Raw genomic sequence first — 26,008 nt, forward strand, 5'->3', positions numbered from 1 at the left:
AAATGGATGTGTCTCTGTTCCAAATTAAACTTTATTTACAAAAGCAGGTGGCTGCTTGGATTCAGCCCCCAAACCCAGTGTGGTGGAGTGAGAAGAACATTGGTCTGGAAGTCAGGAGAAGGAAGTTCTGGCTGTGGTCCTTCTTCTAGCTGCCTCTATGATGGCAAACCCTTTACAACTTTGGGCTTGAGACTTCATCTCTAAATGGAACAAATTAGATGATTTTTCTTGAACTTCAGTTTCAAAGTGTCTATGAATCAGTTATCAAAATCTCTTAAATAGTTGTGGTTATTGAATTGTTCAGGTGACGTTGCCGCTACAGTCAGAACTTTGATTGGGACTTTCCTTAACACTGACTCCAGGAGCTTCCAAAAGGCCCTCCTGAAAATCAGTCACCAATCTAGGTAATAGGAAGGGATGGGAAACTCCTCTTTCCTTAGGAAAATGACAGAGGCTGCTTCTCAATAACCCCAATTTAAGGTTCCCAGATTTAGCAAGTGTAAGTTATTTGTTGTTTATCTGAAATATAATTTAACTGGGTATCCTGCATTTTACCTGGCAGTGTTACTCTAACTCCTTAATTTTAAAAAGGAGTCAGACTGTTGACACTTTTACACATGTATTTTCACATGTATTGAGCTCATTAGGTCTCACAGCATCCCACATATTGGGCACAAGGGATCGTTATCTTCGTTCTAATCAGGAAAAAGTAGAAGTGTCAGGACTTAGGAATTATCTAATCTCAGAGTGCTAATGACATAAGTCTGAATATTCCCTAGCATCTTCAGAGATATACAAATATTTAGTTCATTATGTACCTACAACTTTGTATTATAGGTACTCATATCTATCAAAACTGTAAACTGCAAAACTGCAGTTACGCTTCTATTTTGTCCATACAGTGCAACATTTACAGCTATTTCCTAAAATAGTATTCAAATGCATTATCATAGAGACAACCTTTACCTGTCACAGCATGACTTATTGACTGAAATAATGAATTCTCTTTCTCTGGGAGAAAGGACAACTTTTTAAATCAATTGAAACAAGTCAAATATTTAAAAAAATTTATAACATAAGATGTTAATTAAACATGAAACTAGAAAATCCAAAATTGGATGTGGAGTGTGTTGGCCTAAAAGACAACCTAAAAGATACACTTGGTCTGTCAGGAGATAAAATAAAGGATTAAAAGACATTTAAGATATGGCATGGATTTAAATATTTGATGTTTATGTGACGACAACACAGTTTTCCTTGAGGCAAGTGTAATTACTTGAGGCAACATCGCTTTCAGGAATCTTCAACCAAGATTTAAAAAACAGTCATCAAAGTGAACTAAAGAGGGGTAGAGGGAAGAATTATTGCCTTAATAATCCAAGAAACTCATTTACTTTAAGAAATATCAGCATGAGCCAGGACTATAAGCTAAAAGACTGTCAAAACAATCCTTAGATGGAGTGAGTGTGGTAACATCCTGTATTAGCGTGGCAAAATCTATTCTTCCTAAATTAAAAAAAAAAAAATTTTTTTCTAGTTTCCCCTTCAGCACTGATCCTTGGAATCTAGGCATTAAATTTAGATATTTCTGCAGGACAAGACTTTGCCTTCTGGAGTATTGTGCTGGATAAAACCAGATGGACATCTTAGCACTAACATCACAGGACGTTTTCCCTTTCCTCACTCTTCAGTGCCCAAATACCCACATTGGCTTCATCTCTGGGCTCCGCTATTCAAAACAGGGAAATAGCCTATCACTTTGGTCATTAACTGCCTAGAAATCATCTTTTGAAGGCATAACACGTGACCTCTGAGCCTCACAAATCTCACTTTAGTGGGTCTCCATTTCCTCAATGGAGGAGTGCTCTATAGAGCCTTGTGGCCACCTTGCAGTGGGGTTGAGAGCTGAATGAAATAAATCCTTGACCTATAGCACCTCTCTGTGTTTTTACATAAGTGCACAGATGATATTGAATTTGACCATGGATTTCCAAGTCTGAAAAGAACAAAATGTTTGAAAACAGCAAAGACACAAAATGGACTGACTCTAACAAACGTAAGCTTCAGCTTCCTAAAAAGGGATTTCAAAGACCATTCTCAGATTCACCAGAGAAATTACTCATCAGAGGAGGGAAAAAGAAATCAGCTTGTATTTCTTAGCTCTTATTATGTGCTAGGCTGCTGCCCATCATGCAAAAGACAGGAAAAGCATTAGCTATCATCTTAATCAATCTATAACTCCTAACTTATTTATTAATTCAGATGATCTATGAGTATCTTTTACTGACACCACAAAAGTGAGATAAACTATTCCCAGAAGCTTCTCTGGAGATGACTCTGCTGACTGGGTTAAAAATGTTTTGAGCATTTTTCTATTTGTTTAAAACTGCTCAAGTAATATCAAAGTCATACTTGGAGATAAAGTAATTCAGACCTCCAGAATTTTGCATAGGTGTTCATGCTAATAAATAGTAAAATTTAGGGATATGGTTAAGTAATCATTGAAGAGAAAATAATTAAATTCAAACTGTGCTTGCTTTGTTTTCTATTAGCCAGTACAGTGATTCCTTAATATTACTTTCTTCATTGGAAGTCAGTAAGTCATGCAGGAATGAGGGTAGCAGATAGAAGCTAGGTGTTCACCAACACCATTCCTCTTCCAAGGTGCACAAAAAGAGTGTATTTTCCAGTCTCACTTGCTATTAGATTGGGGCCATGGAACTAGCTCTTGCCAATGGAATGGACTATCCCCCAAAAGTTCCTGTGAGGTACTGGTCTTTCTCCCACTAACTGGAAGTGAAGTATTCCAGCATGGCAAAGCCATGCTGAAGAAAGAGCCCAGCATCCCATATTCTTACTTGGAAGATAGCCTCTTAATCTGCACTGAGCTGTGATGGAGGCACAAAATAAATCCTTGCTGTGCTAAGTCACTGAGATTTGGGGGATGTTTCTTACAGGGGCTAACCAATGCAAACCAGATACCAAAGAAAGGGCTCAGGCCCAGTATTCTGTGTCACCTTAGCATGGTTGATTATTGAAAACCAGTACCAGATATAAAAGGGTGCAGTGAGGAAATGGTAAATAGTAAGGGCTGGCAGCAGTGATTATATAATGCAGAAAAAGCATATCGAAGAGTGGAATTGGGAACTTAGGGAAATTAAGGCTGTTGACAAACAAAGGAAACAATAGCAGAAGTCCTGGAACCGGCTCCCTTGATAGGGCTCAAAAGGCAGGCCACCAACAGAGAGGTGGGCCCCTGAGGACTTTTCTGACTGTACCTGGTGTTTATCTCTCTGATCCAAGCTAGAAAGTGAGCTCCTGTGTAGCTGGACCACTTGAAATGCATACTGTAGTCCAGACCTCTGAGAAACACAGTGTGGTTTGCATATCTAATTTGGAGATCTAGATATTAGCTCAGAATTCCAAGGATACCAATGGAGTGAATGAATCTTAAACACAGGCAGTTTTCTATAACAAAAGTAATATTCATCGGCTAGAAATGCTTGCAGAGTGAATTTATTTACATATTTTACTTCTCAAGTACTCTCACCCTTCTCTGATTTCGAGAACTTCGTATAAGACTTTCTTCCATGAAAGCTTTCTTACCTGATGATGATCAGTAAGAGCAAATTAAAACCTCTAACATTTTGGGAAACACATGGAAAGTGATGGGAACTCTTCAATTAAAGCCTGTTTTCTGAAAGTGAATTAAACAGTACCTGTACTTGTTCCTATTTAACTGCTCTTAACAAGATTATAGGTAGTGGTTCCTGCTGACAGATTGAGTGCAAAGGAACAAGAAGCACCGGAAACTGAGGAGGGAAGTGACTGATATGAGTAAACATGTATTTGGAATATGTCCATTTAATTCTTCTGAATGAGCTTCTGGTTCATGTTAGCAGCATCTCTTGGGAAATCAGCTACACTGCATTTGTTTCACTGCTTCCACCTGCATACTGAATGAAACTGTGCAGACTCAATACAAATTTATTCACTGTTGATCCTAAGGAGCACAGTGGAAATCTGAGGCATCAACTTGTCAGCCCCTACTGTGTGAGGAAAGACCTTAAGTGACCTAGAGACAGGTTCTGAACCTGTTGCAATTAGTTTTGTAATCTTTTTAGCAACAAATTGACCACATTTCTGCAGAGCCAGTAGGTCTATTTACAGGCAGAAATAACAAATGAAATTATGGCAAGATCATGGAGCCATGGATCTCTCTGTTGCCACTAGGTAGCAATATGACCTTAAGTTGGTGACTCTGAACAATTTTCTGTACTTGACCTTTATAGGTGAAGTATCTTTTGTGAGAGTAATTTCACCAAAAGTTAGATGCAAAATGTGACAGACCTGATAAAAATGAAAAAAAAAAAGAAAAAGAAAAAGAAAAATTGAGGTAGGAAGACAGTGAGAAGCTAGACACAAAGAGGGATAAGAAAGCTTTTAAAATCCATCTCCTGTTTTCACCTGGTTGTGGGCCAAATCTCAGAAATTCTTGAGTGTCAAAAAACAGCGTCTGTTTTATCCATGAAACTCTGAAATGCCTATTGTCCTTTGTGCCTCCTAAAATCCTGTATTTCCACATGGATTTGTCTACTGGCCCTTTCCCCTCCTTCTCAATGATAGATTCTCTAGGGCAGCTGTGTCTCCCACCTGGAAGGTTTTGTGCTATACCCCACTAGCATTTTTTCTGCACCAAAAAGATTTGTGGAACTCAATGGAAGCATAGCATTGCTTTCACACTTAGCACAAATACTGGTCATTTTTGAAAAGGTCAAGTGATTCTTGTAGCATTTACTGGTGCCTAGAATTCATTCAAGAGAGAATCTTTTTTTGCAGTTTATTTTCCATGCTATTGCTGGAAAAATACTAGTTTGCTTCCATAAACTTGAATCTTCTGAATCTAGGAGAATAAAAATGTAAGGGAGAAGTAAGTGAGGCTGTTAAAAAATATATATATCAAATAACCACTATCTTTTCCGAGAGATGATGACTCCTAGGAGGGATCTGAAATGAAGGCAATAGTTGGTATTGGCTTTTGCATATACCTTCAGTACTTCTCTCCTCCCTCTTGGTGCCCTGTCCAAGCTCACCAAGGACTCTAACGTCCTAAATTCTTGCCCATCGCCCCATTCCCCACCACACACCTCTTACTCAGCTTCGAGTGTGTCTTGCTTTGGAATTACCCGTCCCCAAAATCAAACTCTTATTTACTTAAAGTATATCAGCCGGGTTAGAATGAAAGCTAATTCGCATTAAGTTTATGACTAATCATCTTCCCACTACTCTTTAACATACTCCGGAATGTTTCCTTATTAGCTCTACTTGGTGAAATTTCAGTCAGTGTGGAGGAGATATTTGGAAATAGGAAGGCATCCTCTCTCATCCTGGAAGGAAAAAACCCAAATACCACAGGTTTTCTCTTCATCTATCCCCACTACAATTCCCCAGGCCTATCCCTCATGGGAACTAACATGCCTTTCTTTCCCCTCTCACCAACTTCCTCAATCAAGACCAATGAGCATTCCTAATTACAATTTTATCTCTCAGTGAAAGGCGATGGGGTAGAATAACTGGGATGTCTAGACTTGCACCGACCTACAGTGAGATTTTCATATCTCCGTTCCCAGTATTTGCAGCGGTCAGTTATTACACGAGCAGGTCCCAAAATTTATGGAGGATCAGGATCACCTGAAGGGCTTATTAAAACCCAGATTGCTGGGTTCTACCCGTAGAGTTTCTAATAGCACTATGCTTGGGTGGGGTTAAAATTTTGCGTGACAGTTGATGCTCATACTGCTGATCTAAGGACAATACAATAAGGACCACTGCTTTAGACTAAACTTTACTTCCATATGGAAGGTGAAAAGCATTCCTGAAGTAGAAATTATACACTCAACAACAGAATGATGTAAAAAAAAAAAAAAAAGCTCCACGTGTTTAGGATCAGTGTCATTTTGCTTTCCCGGAAGGTTGAGTTTTGTGAAAAGAAGAAGAAAAATGGAGTTGATAGAGTTTAGCGTTAGGAGAGATGAATCACGTCAGTTTAGAATGTGGTGCTGGGATCACCCTGTATAGCAAACTATGACCTCTGACATGTTAGGAGAATCACACAGAGGATGGAGAGACAGAGTTTCACTCTTGCTGTCCAGGCTGGAGTGCAGTGGTGCGATCTCGGCTCACTGCAACCTCCACCTCCCAAGTTCAAGTGATTTTCCGGCCTTAGCTGCCCAAGTAGCTGAGATTACAGGCGCCCACCACCACATCTGGCTAATTTTGTATTTTTAGTAAAGGCAGGATTTCACCACGCTAACCAGGCTGATTTTGAATTCCTGACCTCAGGTGATCCACCTGCCTAGCCCCCCCAAAGTGCTGGGATTATAGGTGTGAGCCACCAAGCCCGGCCGAGGATGGAGATTTTTAAGAGATATATAAAGTTATCTTGAGTCACTCCCCACCTTGGCATGAATGAATAATTTAAGTTCTTGGTATATGATACAGGCTGCCCAAATTCTGAGGTGTATTTTTTAAATTTACAAATATCCATGACGCTGATTTAACTGGCATACCTATGCTAAGAATGAAGGGGGAAGAAAGTCTCTTTCTGGTTTTTATCCTCTCCCTTTTCCTTCTTCTCTCCTTAATTCTTTCTGCCTCCAAGGCAGTCTAGAGCCATTATCAGGCTGCATACAATGAGCAAGCTCAATGTTCATAAAAAGGTTTTATAGAATGAGAGCCCTCCTTCTACTTTCTCCTGCACCATGTTGAGAAACTCAGACCCTCTTTTCTCCACTGTCTTGTTTCCTTTGCTCTCTCTTACTTAAGCATGACAAAAAGGGCTTGCTGTGCCATTATGCTGACAAGGGAGGTAAGATTCCAAGGTTTTGATTTGGACATAGGGTCTGTATACTTCCTCAGAGGCCTTTAAGTTGGTGTTTGTGGTCCCACCCTACTTCAACAGAGATCCAGAATGAAGGGAAATTGGGGAGTGATCCAATTAGAAAAAATATATATATATATATCTGGTCCAGGGAAAAAAAGTAGGCAAGCTTCCAAGAGCAAAGAAGTGTTTCTTTTGTTTGTACACTAAATTGTACTAAATAGAGTGCCATTTTTCTTCCAGCCACCTAAATTCTGAGGGAGCATGGACATTATTCACTGGCTTAGGTGAGGTCCACCAAGAATTCAACTCTGAACTAGACTTTAAGCAAAATTATTTCATTTGGTAGAGAACACTGGCAGAGGTGTGGCAAAGTAAGAAAGGGAAAGGAAGAAACCAACACAGAAAAGTTAGTTTCATGGGGAACGAGGACTCACCTCCTCTAGAAAATGGTATGGAACACACTTCTCAGTTATTCTACCTAAGGGCAAGGGAACGTATCTACCAATCCTTTCTAGTTGTTAGTTAAGGGTCACTCCTAGGATGTTAATTTCTCTGACATTTTTTACTTGCGCTTAATTGGACCTTACAGGCTCTTGTAATCAGAGAAATCATACAGAGAGGCCCAAAAGCTAATGGAAGGTGTCCAGTAGATGTGAAGACAGTGCCCACAACCCTCTTGCAGTCATTTTGAGTATTTCTCTCCTTTCATCATCAGGTGTCCTAAAATATCCAGGTGTCAATAATAAATGTACCCAATGGAAGCAAAACATATATTTTAGTTTCATGGCCTTTCATTCCCTGTTAGTGTCACCTTAATTCCATCCCATCCTGTTATTACAATGACTCTACCAATATCTTTCTAGAAAACAAATGTGGGAATAAATTTATTCCAAAAGATAAAACACCATCTATGCAAAGATGTCTTTGAAATCTTGATAATTAGTTCTATGAAACAACTCAGAGAAGTAATGCTTAACACTTTCCAAATGCATACTGGTGGTAAGAAAAAGTATCAAATACTCACATTTGCATTTTGTCTAGACATGGTTACGGACTAAAATCCCTCAGTTGATCAGCTGGAGGGACCAAATAAATCTCTGTTATCAGTACAATAGTAGTACTTGCTTGTTTTGTAGCAGTACATATAAAAAGAACACTAAAATAAAAATAGAATCTCAAGATACAAATTTTTTCAAAGTAAACACTCACCATAGTATACTTGAATTATTAGTCTGATATAACTTCACTAGAGAAATGACAGAAAAGAAGACGAGACTACTGATATGATATGATATGATATGATAATTGAGTTGGCAAGGACAAACTCCTAAGTAGCTAATTTAGTGTTCAAAGCAACCCCAAAATGCATAAGCATGATTTGTCCATACTACAAATGAGCTATTATAACTGATTTAGGCGTCAGAGCTGTTTTAGTATAACAAATCAATTACTTGGCATTGTATGTCAGTAAGTTTTATCTAATCAATTTGCCATTGTAGTCACAGAGAAATTCTTGTAATATGCAGCATGATCAAGCTTGACCCCTATAATAATGCCTATTTATCTGCAGGCTATAATTGTAAAAGAAGAATAAATAAAGCAATTTTATCATCCTGATCAAACAGTGTAGGCCACGGTTGATTCAGATGTTACAACAGTGCAGTTGATACAACTCACTGGGCAGCAGACTTCATGAGCACAAAAGAAAAATTAAAATTGACTGCATGAAAGTCAACTCCATTTATGCCTAGCCTTCATTAAGGGTCAGCAAGAGAAAATAAACAAACAAATAAAAACAAAAAATAAATACATTGGTGAAAATATCATTCGGGCTCTCATTTACCTGGCAGGGGATAGACAGAAAATACAGGTTTAATGTAAATAACTGATATCGTGATATGCCTTTATAGTTGAAAATAGTCAACATGGTACATTATAGAACCAGTAGAGAAAGTGGGAAGTTCTTGAGTGAAGAAAATCTTTCAAATTTGGGTTACATTCCCATATTTAAATCATAAACAGCAAGTAGATGCTGAACATCCAGTTTAATGATCCTATCTTCTTGATTCTGAACGGTATATCAGCATGCTTTTACAGTATAAAATTCCAGATTCATAACATTTAATTCTATTCACAAAATTCTGCTGGCATGAAATCATCCTGTGACAATTTAACAGAGGACAGCCTTAAGATAGGTATTATGATAGGAGGATGCATAGACCAATCAGTCACAGTCAATAGCTCCAATGAGCTTACAGTCTAAGAGGGAGAGACTGACAAGAGCACAAGAGTGGGATGGATACTAATACAGAACCATCTGTGTGGTAAATGGAGATGCAGAGAAGGAACAGTCAACTGATAGGTAGGCATAAATTAGTACAACCGCTATGGAGGACAGTTTGGAAGTTCCTCGAAGCTAAAAATAGAGATATGATATACTCCAGCAATCCCACTGCTAGGTATATGCCCCAAAGAAAGGAAACCAGTATACTTAAGAGATATCTGCACTCCCATGTTTACTGCAGCAGCATTCACAATAGCCAAGATTTGGAAGCAACCTAAGTGTCTATCATCAGACAAATGGATGAAGAAAAGTGGGAGCACTATTCAGCCATAAAAAAGAATGAGATCCTGTCATTTGCAACAACATGAATAGAACTGAAAGTCACTATGTTAAGTGAAATAAGCCAGGCACAGAAAAACAAACTTCACATATTCTCACTTATTTGTGGGAGCTAAAAATTCAAACAATTGAACTCATGGAGATAGAGAGTAGATGGTGGTTACCAGACACTAGGAAGGGTAGTTGGGGCCAGGAAAGGGGATGTGGGGATGATTAATGGGTCCAGAAATAAACTTAGAATAAATAAGATCTAGTATTTGATAGCATTACAAAGTGACTACAGTCAACACTAACTTATTGTACATTTAAAAGTAAGTAAAAGAGTATAATTGGATTGTAACACAAAGAAAGGATAAATTATTGAGGCGATTGACACCCCATTTACCCTGATGTGATTATTACACATCATATGTCTGTATCAAAATATCTCATGTACTCCATAAATATATACAACTAATATACAGTCGATAAAAACCATACATGTAAAAATATATAGGAAGGCAGGGAAGCACGTCACAGAAAGCTTTATAAATAATGCGACACTCAGGTATTTGTTAACTGTGGAATTTACATTTGTATTTTTGCAAAATCAGTTTCAAAGTTCTAGAACACATTCTGAGTTAAGAATAAGAAAATTTGTTTGAGTTCTTTGTAGATTCTGGATATTAGCCCTTTGTCAGATGAGTAGATTGCAAAAATTTTCTCCCATTCTGTAGGTTGCCTGTTCACTCGGATGGTAGTTTCTTTTGCTGTGCAGAAGCTCTTTAGTTTAATTAGATCCCATTTGTCAATTTTGGCTTTTGCTGCCGTTGCTTTTGGTGTTTTAGACATGAAGTCCTTGCCCATGCCTATGTCCTGAATGGTACTACCTAGGTTTTCTTCTAGGGTTTTTATGGTATTAGGTCTAACATTTAAGTCTCTAATTCATCTTGAATTAATTTTCGTATAAGGAGTAAGGAAAGGATCCAGTTTCAGCTTTCTACTTATGGCTAGCCAATTTTCCCAGCACTATTTATTAAATAGGGAATCCTTTCCCCATTTCTTGTTTCTCTCAGGTTTGTTAAAGATCAGATGGCTGTAGATGTGTGGTATTATTTCTGAGGACTCTGTTCTGTTCCATTGGTCTATATCTCTGTTTTGGTACCAGTACCATGCTGTTTTGGTTACTATAGCCTTGTAGTATAGTTTGAAGTCAGGTAGCGTGATGCCTCCAGCTTTGTTCTTATGACTTAGGATTGCCTTGGCAATGCGGGCTCTTTTTTGGTTCCATAAAACAAACAACCCCATCAAAAAGTGGGCAGAGGATATGAACAGACATTTCTCAAAAGAAGACATTCATACAGCCAACAGACACATGAAAAAATGCTCATCATCACTGGCCATCAGTGAAATGCAAATCAAAACCGCAATGAGATACCATCTCACACCAGTTAGAATGGCAATCATTAAAAAGTCAGGAAACAACAGGTGCTGGAGAGGATGTGGAGAAATAGGAACACTTTTACACTGTTGGTGGGATTGTAAACTAGTTCAACCATTATGGAAAACAGTATGGCAATTCCTCAAGGATCTAGAACTAGATGTACCATATGACCCAGCCATCCCACTACTGGGTATATACCCAAAGGATTATAAATCATGCTGCTATAAAGACACATGCACACGCATGTTTATTGTGGCACTATTCACAATAGCAAAGACTTGGAATCAACCCAAATGTCCATCTGTGACAGACTAGATTAAGAAAATGTGGCACATATACACCATGGAATACTATGCAGCCATAAAAAAAGGATGAGTTTGTGTCCTTTGTAGGGACATGGATGCAGCTGGAAACCATCATTCTTAGCAAACTATCACAAGAACAGAAAACCAAACACCGCATGTTCTCACTCATAGGTGGGAACTGAACGATGACATCACTTGGACTCGGGAAGGGGAACATCACACATCGGGACCTATCATGGGGAGGGGGGAGGGGAGAGGGATTGCATTGGGAGTTATACCTGATATAAATGATGAATTGATGGGTGCTGACGAGTTGATGGGTGCAGCACACCAACATGGCACAAGTATACATATGTAACAAACCTGCACGTTATGCACATGTACCCTAGAACTTAAAGTATAAAAAAAAAAAAAAAAAGAATAAGAAAATTTAGGCTGGGCATGGTGGCTTATGCCTGTAATACCAACACTTTGGGAGGCTGAGGTGGGTGGATCACTTGAGGTCAGGAGTTCGAGACCAGCATGAACAACATGGTGAAACCAGATCTCTACTAAAAATAAAAAATAAAAAATAAAAATTGGACAGATGTGGTGGTGCACACCTAAGGAGGCACACACCTGTAGTCCCTTCTACCAGGAAGCTGAGCCAGAATTACTTCAACATGGGCGGCAGCAGCTGCAGTGGGTTGAGATCACACCACTGCCACTGTACTCCAGCCTGGGCAACAGAGTCAGACTCCATCTTAAAAGATAATAATAAGAAGAAGAAAATTTAAGAGTCAACTGTATTTCTAAATTTAAGGTTGGTGCAAAAGTAATTGTGGATTTTTGCCATTACAACCAACCTGATATTTTTCTATATCCTTTTAGCTGGATAGTAACCATATCACTGAGTACTATTTCTGTCACCGGATACTTATAAAATCAAATTAACAACTATATTGAAGTCATTGTTGTAGGTGACAAGTGAAAGCAAACTAACTAAATGAATACATAAATGATTAAAGCACAACCTTTACAACCCAGGAAGGAAACAACTTGTGAAACAAATTTTAGCACATAATGAGTTAAATATTCAAAACTTAAGACAGGTTTTAACTAATGGAAAGTCATCCTTTCTTCTTGGATAAAGCACTTCAACACTATAAACATGTCATTTATCATTCAATCCGTGTGTTTATTGTAACTTCCATAAAATATCAACAAAAATTTTCAAAGTCAGCAAGTGAGATTTAAAGTCTGTATAACAGAAACATTTGGAATGAAGTCAGAAAATGAAAAATCATAGATCTGCCATAGAACCACAGCTATCTGATCAGCAGCTAATGTTACCAGATACTGAAATATGTACCAAAGTCTCCATATTTGAAAGACTGTGATATAGTACATTGAATAGAGAAACCAAGGAGTGGGCAAAAAATTAGGAAGTCCAGGAAAAAAACCCAAATACAAATATAAGTTTATATATTATATAAATGTCAACTCAATCCACCAGATTAAAAAAACACATTTTTAAAATAATTGGTATCAAGGCATTGTATAATCTTTTGGAAAATGATGAAATTGCATCCATTCCTTATACTATATGCCAGAATAAACTCCAAATGGATCAAGAATACAAATGAAATACATGAAGTTATAAAAATATTAGAAAAAAAAGATAGATCCATTCCTTTATAACCTGAGTGTGGGGAAAACCTTTCTATGTCTGAAATACAGATGCAATAAAAGGTTGATAAATGTGACTCTATAAAAAAAGAAATTTTTATAAGGTAAAAAAGAAAATCACAATGAAGGAGTATAAAAATCTGGGAGAAAATGTTTGCAACATGTATCATAGTTAAAAGACTAATAGTCAAGAAGTCACTACGGTGACCAGGAGGTTGAGAGGCTTCTTGGTAACTGGCACCAGCTATATGAAAGCAATTGCCACTGCTTTCCTGGGACTTGAGTAAATGCAATCAAGTGGAATTTTATTTTATTTTTTTGTATTTTTTAAAGATTAAAGAAAAAATTGTATTTAAATAAAAAATAATATTCCTGGTTAAAATCATTTCTATGTAAATTTACATATATGTATATATACATGTAAATGTGTATATGTAAATTATATACATACACTAAGAACAAAGCTTTCTTCCTAAAAAACCTCTCTTAAAACTGGACACTTGGTTAAATGATGAAACCAAAGGTCCAGCTTTATGATTCCTCCATCTACCTTAGAATGAGCAGCAATACAAATAATACAGGCAGTGTCTTTGTTTTTACATAATACTTTGAAAGTTCTAACCAATGCAGCAAAACAAAATACATGTGGAATTTTAAATTTTTGTTGGAAGTGGAGTCATGAGACTGAAGATATCTCTTTTAAGAGAACCAAAGCATCAAGAATTAGTAAGCCGTGTAGGCTGGACTACTACTGAAGAGCTGTATTCATATAGTGATGATCACCAGATAGTGAAAAGGAACTTGTTCACCAGTGGAACAACTCAAATAGTAAAGGTTCCTGATGATATTTACCCTATAGATCTTCACTGGTTTCCAAAGAGTTTGGGTATAAGAAACAAATGCAAGCACAAAGCTTTGTCCTCATAAGTTCTGATGATAAATTTAATTTGATTTCCAACTTAGAAAGAGTAGAAAAAAGTGTAGCAGCTTATTCTGGAGTAGTACTTGCAGGAAGATAGAATGGTGAAGCAACAGCATTAGTTACAATTGGAGAAGATGGACAAATAAAAATTTGGTCAAAGACTTGGATGCTTAGATCAACTTCAGCTCAGCAAGCCCAGGTCAGCCCCCAACTACTCCCAAAGAATATTCCCAGAAAATATACTTATCAAGTACAGAAGAGAGAGGAGTGCCTTCTGAGGAAAACCAGTGTATTCAATAGTGTGGGGTCTTGATTTAGAAAAGGTTATTTATACAGCAGGCAAGCAGCTAGTCATTAAATCTCTTCAGTGTCCAGGCACAGTGGCTCACGCCTATAATACCAGCACTTTGGGAGGCCGAGGCGGGTGGATCCCCTGAGGTCAGGAGTTCAAAACTAGCCTGGCCAATATGGTGAAACCCCTGTCTCTGCCAAAAATACAAAAAATTAGCCAGGCGTGGTGGTGAGCGCCTGTAATCCCAGCTACTTGGGAGGCTGAGGCAGGAGAATTGCTTGAACCTGGGAGGCAGAGGTTGTAGTGAGCCAAGATGGCGCCACTGCACTCCTGCCTGGGGGACAGAGCGAGACCCCGTCTCAAAAAAAGAAACCTCTTCGATCAAATGCTAAAGTTTTACAGAAAGCTTATGATGGCATCATTTTAAAAGTAGATTGGAATTCAGTTAGTAATCTTATTTTATCTACTGGTGAAGACTGTAAATACAAAGTATGGAACAGTTATAGCCACCCACTGTACAATTCACAACTTCGTGAACATCGTATTACTTCAGTTGCCTGGGCTCCAGATGGAGAATTACTTGCTATTGGATTATTTCATACTTTACACTTATGTAATAAAACTGGGTGATCATATGCTTTAGAAAAACACTGGCACCATATTTAATATTGCGTGGTCAACTGATGGCACTCAGACTGCTGGAGTGTGTGGAATCGGGCGTGATGTTTTTGCGCCTGTGGTGGAACAACACTGGGACTGGAAAAACTTTCAAGTAACATTAACTAAAAGAGGGACCATACACATTCGTCATGTTCTCACTGATGCAGTGAACTTACTGGAATTCCATCATGGCCATTAAAGCATCTTTGAACTCTGCACACTTAGTTGTTTCAATGTCTCTTCAATGTTATGTGGTCTCCACAAAGAACGGGAATACACCAATTATGTTTGATCTCAAAGAAGGAACTGTTAGTTTAATCCTGCAGGCAGAAAGACATTTTCTTCTTGTAGATGTTAGTAGTATCGATTTATATTCATATGAAGAGCACTTTATTTCATCTCCAGAATTTCCTGGAGTGAGAACAGATATTCTGAATGCACAGACTGTGTCTCTGAGTAATGATATCATAGCAATGAGACAAAGCTGATGAAAAAAATAATCTTTTTCATTGAGGCATCAACTGGAAAACCATTAGATGATGGAAAGTTTCTTCCTTGTAAAAATGAAATCTTGAAAGTTGCTCTGGATCAGAAAGGACTTACCAATGATAGAAAAGTCACTTTTATTGATAAAAATAGAGATATCGATATCACTTCTGTGAAACAATTTGAGAAGGAAGAAAAAATTCTCAAACTTGGAAAAATGGTGCATACTTTGGCATGGAATGATACATGCACTATCCTTTGCAGACTTCAAGATACTCAATTTACAGTGTGGTATTATTCCAATACGGTTTATGTGGACAGTGACATTTTGCCTAAGACATTACATGAAAGAGATACAAGTGAATTCAGTAAAAATTCCCATATTGTGAGTTTTGTTGGAAATCAGGTAACTATAGCAAGAGTTAATGGCCCTCTGGTTCACATCAGTGTATAACTATATCCTGTTATTCCCCCTAAACATATAGGCAGTTCAAAATGGGAAGATGATTAAGACTTTGCCACTTTGTTAAGGACCAAGCCATGTGAGCTTGTCTAGCTGCTATGGCAGTTGCTAATCAAGATATGACTATTACAGAAATAGACTATGCAGCAATTGGTGAAACTGATAAGGTTTAGTACATCAATTCTACAAAAAGTCTTCCATTTAAAGAATCAAAAATAGCCCACATACTAAGGTTTAGTGGGAACATACAGGAGGCTGAAATAGCATTTCTTCAGGCTGGCCTCGTTTATGAAGCAATCCAGATCAATATTAATCTCTACAACTGAGAAAGGGCACTAGAATTGGCTGTAAAATACAAAACACATGTTGATACAGTTCTTGCTTACTGTCAAAAGTTTTTGGAGACATTTGGTAAAGAGGAAACAAACAATGCTTGCAGTATGCAGCAGGTCTCCAAAATAGATAGAGAGAAAAAGACAAAGTTGAGATTGAAATTACAAAAGGAGAACAATCATCAAGCAGCCAATGCAGTAAGAGTATGAATCTAAAGCCCTATATGCCATGCTTATCTTTAAGAAGTTTTGTCCTTTGAAATGAATTCTGATTAAGGATAAGCATGTTTTGGTTGATTAAAAAAGGATAATATTTAAGTAAGTGTAAGCACTTGCTGTGTATTAATGTAAAAGTACATTCAGAAAGACGAAACACAAAGAAATTTATGTACGTCTCTGTTTTATATTTTCTATTCCAATAATTTGCAAAATATTATCATATACTTATGATATGCCTGTGTAGTGTTAATTTTATGTCAGTTTTTTGCCCATTATTTCATCCCTGAATCTTCAGCCCAAACAAATATGAATGTTGATAATAAAACATTGAACTAGTTTAAAATGTGTATTATTAATTTCTCTTTGACCTCCAAATTGTGAAATGCCTCCAAAAGTTTATTTATAGAACAAAAATACATGAGGATAGATTTGCGCAAATGTATAAAATGCAGATACTGATACGCCAAAGTTCATAGCAGCATTACTCAAATAGCAAAAGGTGGAAATAACTCAAATATCTATCATGAATGGATAAACAAATGTGGTACAACACATACAATGGAATATTATTTAGCCTGAAAAAGGAATGAAATTCTGATAAATGCTACAACAGGATAAACCTTGAAAACCGATGCTCAGTGAAATAAGCCAGACACAAAGGGTCAATATGATACCACTTATATGAGGTACCAGCATAGGCAAGCTCATAGAGATGTAAAGGAGAACAGTGTTTACCAGAGACTGGTGGGGAGAAGGAAAGGTGAGGGGTGGCTATTGATTAACAAGTACATAGTTTCTGCTTGGGATGAACAAATTCTGAAAATGAATAGTAATGATGGTTGCTCAACATTCTGAATGTTAATGCCACTGAATTGTACCTACAAACATGATTAAAATGGTAAATCTTGTTATGTATATTTTATCATAATTTAAAAAATATATCCAAAATGGGTAAGAAGGATTCTCCTCATCCCTCTTCTGACTTCAGATGGTCAGGTAATAGGCCCTCAAGTCTGAATTTGTGAACATCTTCTTAAATGATAAATCTGTTTGACTAGTCTTAATTATTTGTCTCCAAATTATTACCATGTAATTTTTTTAAAAATAAATACCCCTTAGAAATTCTTCTGTGAAACCATTTTTGGAAATGGTTCATTATAGAGTGTGTATGTGCATATATATATGGAATTGTATAGAACTATGTGACATGTATATAAAGGAATAAAGGGATTACCTTTCTTATCCCCATTTTCATTACTATATATAGTTTTTTTTTTAATAGAAATCTTTTCTTTTTGACATGTTTCTTTTCTTTTCTGAAATGTTGGAATATTCTGTTCTTGACCCAGATGCTGGGTACAAGAGTGTACTCAGTTTATGAAATCTGATTGAGCAGTGATAAAATCTTCTTTACAGAAGAATGCCAATTAATACCTGTAAAAAGACTGATAGAATTAGAAAAACCATCATTTGGCAACCTTGATGGTAATTATCAGTTCAAGCAAGAATTATCAACGGATGCTAAAGCTAGTTTGTAGAAGACTGATAAAAAATAGGATATTCTCAGAATCTCTAAGTATTTCCCCAGAGATTATTTATTTACTACAATAACGTACTCTTTGTTCAGTAAAGACCTCAGGTGTATGGTTAAGAAAGACAGATTTCAGCCAGGCAGTCAGGTTGTATTAGCTACTCCCACTCTCCCCATCAGTATGACTCACCACAGAATCAGTTCATCTAGAGTGGGAAGAAAAAGTACTGTGACCTCCTGCTGGTCAGAGGACCCACCTCTCATGGTAATAATTCCACCTCCAGTTAAGAATAGGTGTTCTGAAAAATTTATGGGCATGAATGCTTATATGTAAAATTCACAGTGAAGAGAGCAATTGTATTATTCGGGGAAAAAAGATGGAAATTCACCAATAAACATCTTTTAAGAAAAATGTGTAGGTTAAAAGTATTCTGAATTTTTACCAAGGTTGTTAAACCAATTCAATGGGGAACAGAAAAATCTTTTCAACAAATGATGCTAGACAACTAGATATCCACATACAAAAGAATGAAACCAAGCCTGTTTTATACCATATGCAAAAATTAACTCAAAACAGATCTGAAAACTAAATAAAACTCTTAGAAGCAAACATATAAGTAGTTCTTCATAACTTTGGATTTGGCAAAGGTTTATTAGATATGATACCAAAAACATGAGCAAAAAAAGAAAAAATGGATAATTTACACGTCATCAAAATTTAAAATTTTTGTGTTTCAAAGGACACAATCAAGAAAGTGAAAATATAACTCACAGACTGGGAGAAAATACTTTAAATCACATATGTCATAAGGGACTTGTAACTAGAATATATAAAAAATCATACAATTCAACAATAAAAGAAAAAATAACCAAACTAAAATCTGGGCAAATAATTTGAATATATATTGCTCCAAAGATACACAAATGGCCAATAAGCACACGGGAAAACATCCTTCGTCATTAGAGAAATGCAAATTTAGGCCGGGCGCGGTGGCTCAAGCCTGTAATCCCAGCACTTTGGGAGGCCGAGACGGGCGGATCACGAGGTCAGCAGATCGAGAACATCCTGGCTAACACGGTGAAACCCCGTCTCTACTAAAAAATACAAAAAACTAGCCGGGCGAGGTGGCGGGCGCCTGTAGTCCCAGCTACTCAGGAGGCTGAGGCAGGAGAATGGCATAAACCCGGGAGGCGGAGCTTGCAGTGAGCTGAGATCCGGCCACTGCACTCCAGCCCGGGCTAGAGCGAGACTCCGTCTCAAAAAAAAAAAAAAAAAAAAAAAAAGAGAAATGCAAATTTAAAATAGCAACTATGTGAGATGATAGATATGTTAATCTGCTTGACTATAACAACAATTTTACTATCTATATGTATCTCATAACATCATGGTGTAAACTTCAAATATATACAACAAAATTTATTTTTAAAAATATCACAATGAGATATCACCTCACCATGAACAGGATGACTATTTTTAAAAGTCAGATAATAAAAAAATATTAGTGAGAATGTGGAGAAAGTGAAATTCCCCATGCCCCAACACATTGCTGGTGGGAGTCTCAGGTTGTGCAGCCACTTTGGAAAAGAGTTGGGAAATTCTTCAAAAAGTTAAACAAAGAGTTCCATTGAACCAAGTAATCCTACCTCTAGATCTATATCCGAGAAAACTTTAAATATATGTCCTCATAAAAACCTGTACACAAATGTTCATAGCAGCATTGATAATGACCAAAAAGTGGGAATAGCTTTTTCCAATCAGTATATAGAGGGATGAATGGATAAACAAATGTGTTATATCCATAATATGAAATACTGCTCAGGCACAAAAAGGAATGAAGTTATTGTTACATGCTACAACATAGACAAACCTTGAAAACATATTATGTAAAAGAAATCAGATGCAAAAGGCTACATTTTATATTATTCCATTTATATGAAAGGTTCAGAAGAGGCAACTCCACAGGGACAGAAAGTAGATTAGTGGTTGCCACAGCAGGGGGAAAAAGAGAGTGACTAGTAATGCACATGGAGTTTCTTTTTGGGGTGACGAAAGGTTCCAAAATTAGACTATGGTGATGGTTGTACATCTCTAAATATGCTAAAACCTATTGAATTGTATTTAAAAGGGTGAATTTTATGTAAATGTATTTCAATAAAGTTGTAATAAGAAAAACATATTCTGAAATTAAAGCCTAAGTTGTGGGTGACATAAGGCCCAAAGGGAAATGGTCTTTAATAATGCCATCTGTCAATAGAGCCACCTATCGAACCAGGAACGAAGAGTATGTAGATGAAGTTGTATGATAGCACAGAATAGATGGAAAGAGTAGGACACCCCACTGAGAAACAAAACATCATCCCATAATAGGCATAATAGGGTATCCTAAGTTCTGGACGTCTACACATTAACTAAGCCAAGGTTGCATAGAAATTGTGGCAAGAGTAGAAACCTATTTCCCTTGACAAGAACCAAATGAACCACCCCAAATGGCTGGATGTTTGCAGACTCCTCTCCCATACATCTTTGCTCCTACCTAAGAGGGAAGCCAGAGGAAGAAAGCACAAACATGCTTAGAGAAGACAGAATCCTACAGCCTCCATTTCTGTGGTTTCTACATCTGACCAGACCCAAGTAAAAATAAACTGCTGCTAAAAGAGAACTGGGAAACCTTGACTGGGCTTCAAAATTCAAAGTCCATGTACATTTTAATCAGTAAGGCATACATAAAGTGATGCATGTTTCTGTGTCTGCTGGCTTAATATCTCCAGAAATTGCAGTGTCAACGTTGCCCAAATTCTCTGTCTGCTGCATAGTGATCTCCTGATGCAATTCACATGTTGTGCAAGGCTGCCTCCTTTATTGCTTAAATGCATTAAAAGAAATTTCCATGTCCAGAATTATTTTAGCCACTTTGTGAAAAATATATATATGGTTTTAAAAATGTATAATTTCAAAACCCATACACATATAAGGTAAATTTACCATAAGCTTATTTTAGTAGAGTCCTGAGATGAAGCCATTGTTGTTCTGAGGCAAGAACATGTTATAAGCCGTTCCTTACAGAGGAGCAGTCATGTTTCCAGGCTTAATACGGAGCATCTAGTGGGCTTATTAAGGACAAGAAGTGTGATAGACTCATTCTGTCATCCTTTCACAACCTTGATGCTCAATGTTAGGCACAGTAGATTCTCAGTAAGTGGTTTCTTTTTTTTTCTTTTCTTTTCTTTTTTTTTTGAGACAGAGTGTCGCTCTGTTGCCTAGGCTGGAGTGCACTTGCGCAATCTCGGCTCACTGCAAGCTCTGCCTCCCAGGTTCACGCCATTCTTCCGCCTCAGCCTCCCAAGCAGCTGGGACTTCAGGCGCCCACCACCAAGCCCGGCTAGTTTTGGTTTTGTATTTTTAGTAGAGGCGGGGTTTCACCGTGTTAGCCAGGATGGTCTCGATCTCCTGACCTCGTGATCCACCCACCTCGGCCTCCCAAAGTGCTGGGATTACAGGCATAAGCCACTGTGCCCGGCCTCAGTAAGTGGTTTCTAACCCACTAAGTTAATGAACGACAAATAACTATGTGACCTGTGGTTACCATCTATCAGTTGTCCTTCACTGGAATATAAAATTCTTCACTTCCCCTATTTTGTATTTGTATCTTTCCTCTTTCATAGGGATAACTTTTGTTCTTAGCAATATCAGTATGTTTACCTATTCGCCTAAACCTGCAGGTGTGTTGGGGTTGAAAAGTCACTGCTGAAGTTATCCTTACAGACTCACATTTTCAATGATAAGCTCAAAACTTATCAGTGCTAAATCTCTATGTATTTTCATTTCATGCTCTAGGTCAAAAATAAAATTTTTCAAAAATAATATTTTTCTGACAATTATTTGATCTAGGGCTCCAAAACCTGAGTCTGAAGTATGGTGATATTTTATAGAGGTTGAACATTCCTTATCTTGAGAAAAGAAGTGTTTTCCACTTCAATATTTTTCAGATTGTGGAATATTTGCATTATATGCCAGTTAAGCATCCCAAATTTAAAACTGTCAGCATCATGTTGGGTGCTCAAAATGTTTCATATTTCAGATATTCAGATTAGGAATGCTCAACCTGGAATGCCAAGCCCCAGCGTCATCATGCTAAGTTGAGATGTACAAGATCAGGTTTTGAAACATTACACAAATCTTATCAACTAATCCTCTTCACCACTGATAGCACTATACCCGCAACTTCAAAATGCAAATAAAGTAAAAATAAAGTACTATCTATTCACTTTATCAATTTTAAAATGTCTCAATATAGTGTTAGATAACAGTTACATATCATTTATTAGGTACCAGATATTCATCTTTATCTATTCAAAGTAATTTAATCTTCACAACAACCCCATGAGGTAATATTATTTTCTTTATTCCCATTTGACAAGTGAACAAAATGAGTAACAGATAGGTCACTTGGCCAATGTCACACAACTCATAAATTAGAGAGCTGGTATTAAATCCAAGACAATTATCTCAGAATCATTCTCTTAACTATTACGCTTTGTAGCTTTGGGTTAATGCAAAGAGTATGGTGTTACAGGCAGGTCTATTCATTGCTGGTTGGAGGTATATGGGAACAAAACTTCCAAAAGACAATTTCTTACGTATCTCTCTGAGTCTTGACAGTCATTTTTAGTCTTTGAGTTAATATTTTGACTTCCAGGCATTTATTTATTCTAAAGACATAATATATAAAATGAAACTGATTTATACACAAAGAAGTGTTATTTATAATCACAAAAAGACAATAGAAAATATGCCAAATGTTATGAGAATGTTTAAATTAATTATAATTAGTAGAGATAATAAAATATTTGGCAACCAATTAAAAATGATATTTAAGTATTTTTATGATATGGGAAATATTTGTGACATAATGCTAAGCCAAATGCAGGATACAAAGTTTTATATATACTACCATCTTATGTTTTAAAATATAGAACGGTATTCATTTAACAAATATTAAAGAGCTCCTCTACGTTATCCATCAATAAGCAAAACAGACAAAGTCTGCTGCTCTGGTGTAGCTAACTTTCCATTGAAGCAGGTAAACAATGAGTATATTAAGTGGATAAATTATACAGTGAATTCAAAGGCTAAGTGCAATTACAAAGAGAACAGAGCAGACTGAGGGGAATTAGGAATGCTGGGTTGGTGCATAAGGGTTGCAAAATTAAATAGAGATAACTCTCACTGAGACAGTATGATCTAAGTAAGACTGGGAGGAGGTAGAGGATTTAGCCAAGTGAATACCTGAGGGAAGAATATTTCAAGCCGAGAGAACAGCTACAGCAAAGGCTCAGTCGCAGACACTACTAGTACCATACACGTATTCTGGGTGCCCACCTCTACACACCTGAAAACAGTTTACTGCAAACACCTGTGACTCATTTCCAGCGGGCCTTTATTTTCAGGCCAAAGAGCATGCTAAGCCAGTACTTGGGGCAAGCTGGAAGTTAATAACCCTGGAGGCAAAACTCAACCAATGACAGCTAGGGAGTTGTTAAAAATACCCCCAGCTTTCTCAACTTGGGTAGGATAACACAGAGACATGTTACACAGTGTCCCCTAGAGTGTTTCTCAAACATTAATTAGGGTGTAAGAATCACCTGAAACCCTTGTTAAAATGCAGATTCTGATTAAGTAGGTCTGGGGTGGGGCCTAAATCTCATTTTAACAAACTCCGAGGTGATGGCAGGATGCTGGTTCACAGACCACACCTTAAGTAGCAAGGTCAGGGTTCTTCAGTGGGATTGGACCCACCTGCCTCCAGCCTAAGTATATCTTGTGTCGGCTTCTTTTCTGTACCTGACTCCTAGTCTCTCTCCCACAGTTTTAATTTGGCATCACATTTGAAATAAACTAGTTGCATTTACCCTGTCTTAGAGTCTGTCTGCTTCTGGCGGAACTCTACCCACAGGAATGAGCCCGGTGAGGTAGAAGAACACAATGAATCCAGGTGACTAGAACAGAGTGATTGAAGGTTTCAGCAGTAAGAAAAAGAAAGGAGCTTGGAGAGGTAATGGGGAAAGAGCATAAAGGCCACATTAAGGGATTTGGCTTGTTCTCTGAGTAAAATGGGGGTGGGGTGTGGGAGGCGCATTGTGGAGTTTTGAACAGAGGATGTCATTATGATATAGTGACATTAACAGCCTCAGTTTGGCTACTGGTAGGGGTCAGGGGAAGAAGCAGGGAGGCCATTGTATCCAGTGCAGAGATGATGAAGGCAAAGGATGGGGGCTGGAAAGGGAAGCAAATGGGGGGTGGCATGTAAGAAGTCATCAGATTCTAGACACTCAAGTGAAGTAGACAAGGAAACAGTTAAATCCTAATAGGCTAGAGTCTGGGAGGGAAGTTGGTAGTAGGAAATCTAAGTGTGGTCATCTTCAGCACTCAAGTGGCATTCAAAGTTATGGGACAAATGAGATCACCTAGAACGCAAGCCTAAGTAGGAAAATATTCAAGTATAAGTAGGAAAAAAAAAGAAAGAGTCCAAAAACTGAGCCCTGGAACACTCCAGTATTAGAAAACTGGAAGTGAATATGCTCAAAGTCAAAGGTAGAAATATCTGTGGAGGGATTCTAGTTGGTTATTTTTCCTTACTTTCATTAGCTTGATTTTAGTGGAGCCAGAGACCCAAGCGATATGCAACACCAATGGCATGTAACTCTGTTTCATTGTTGCCCTGCCAGTCAGGAACACTATGAAAAGAATCCAGAATATTTTGACAACTCAAATCAGGCAAATAAAATTCAATGAGGTTTCAAAAGTATTACATAAGCATGTGAAACATCTGATGGAATGGAAAGAAAATGTGTTTTGAGGCAGATAAGAAAACATTAAAACATACTAAGAGAATCAAGTAAGTGCAAAACCTAACAAAACAGTGAAGAAAATTACAAACCTCGATGAGACTGGACAGAAATGTTATATAACAATAACCTGAATGCAGGAGAGGACAATGTCTTCTAAAGGGCATGAGGTCCCTGTTGCTACAGTAATTTAAAAAAGCAGGTTGACTTGTAGGTAAGTGACATGTGGAGAATCAACTGCATCTAGACCCCAAATATTCCATTGATTTGTAGCCTTTACTGGCTCAAGATAGTACAACTATTCTTTAAACAGAAAGGATTGGAATTTACCACAGAGAGGCTAAATCAAGCCCATAATTATATTGTAATTGTGTTAAGTTCATGAAAATTATTTATGTAAAAATGGAAATAACTTATATGTATTAAAATGTCAGAAATACTTAAGATAATTTGATTAATCACTTGGGAAGATTCTGTTTGAGTCAAAGTTCCTATAAAGAAAACTAAATATTTTCAGGTATAAATGCCGTTTAAAAAGTTAAAAATTGTTTTGCTAACCTCATTTGTAAATGGGACATAACATTAATTTAAAGCCTCCTTGATTTTAACAAGTGATTGTTAACATCTCCTATATTTAAAATAGAATAAGATATACAAATGGGGCCAGTAGCAGTAGTTCATGCCTGTAATCCCAGCACTTTGAAAGGTTGAGGTGGGCGGATCACTTTGAGGCCAGGAATTTGAGACCAGCCCAGTCAACATGGTGAAACTCCATCTCTACTAAAAACACAAAAGTTAGCCAGGCATTGCTGCACGTGCCAGTAATTCCAGCTACTCAGCAGGCGAAGGTATGAGAATTGCTTGAACCAGGGAAGCAGGACATTGCAGTGAGCCGAGATCGTACCACTGTACTCCAGCTTGTGCAAGAGAGTGAGACTTTGTCTCAGGAAAAAAATATATATATATATACACACACACACACACGTATATCTACACACACATACACACATACAAGTATAACATAAAAGCATAAGAGAATCTACTTTAATGTAGCTGTAATAAATTAAATATTAATTTTAAAATGATGTATGTAAACAGAATATACTTTCTCAGAAGCTGCCCCAAAGATAGCAAAAAACCTCCATTGCTTTTACAATTCTCACTTTTTTGTAAAAGAATACAGATTTCCATATATTTGCTAAATTTTATATACTATACAACTATTAATTTAGAAAAAAATACATTAATAGGACACAAAGAAAACTGCCCAAATGAATGTACTCCATAACGACACTTGCATAAATGGCAAACCTAACCATTTTGTCCCAAAATGCAAAGTGCATGGTGTTAGATCA

General features: G+C 37.3%; 1 protein-coding gene and 1 pseudogene across 2 annotated transcripts in view; one reads left to right on the forward strand and one right to left on the reverse strand.

Annotated features, from left to right (window-relative positions):
* Window positions 1-26,008, reverse strand: part of UNC13C (unc-13 homolog C) — a 670,888-nt gene that overhangs the window by 575,912 nt on the left and 68,968 nt on the right. The gene's annotated exons all lie outside the window — the stretch shown is intronic.
* Window positions 13,581-16,600, forward strand: LOC117069558 (annotated as a pseudogene).

Source organism: Trachypithecus francoisi, unplaced genomic scaffold (genome assembly GCF_009764315.1).
Source record: "Trachypithecus francoisi isolate TF-2019V2 unplaced genomic scaffold, Tfra_2.0 Lachesis_group3, whole genome shotgun sequence".
NCBI lineage: Eukaryota > Metazoa > Chordata > Mammalia > Primates > Cercopithecidae > Trachypithecus > Trachypithecus francoisi.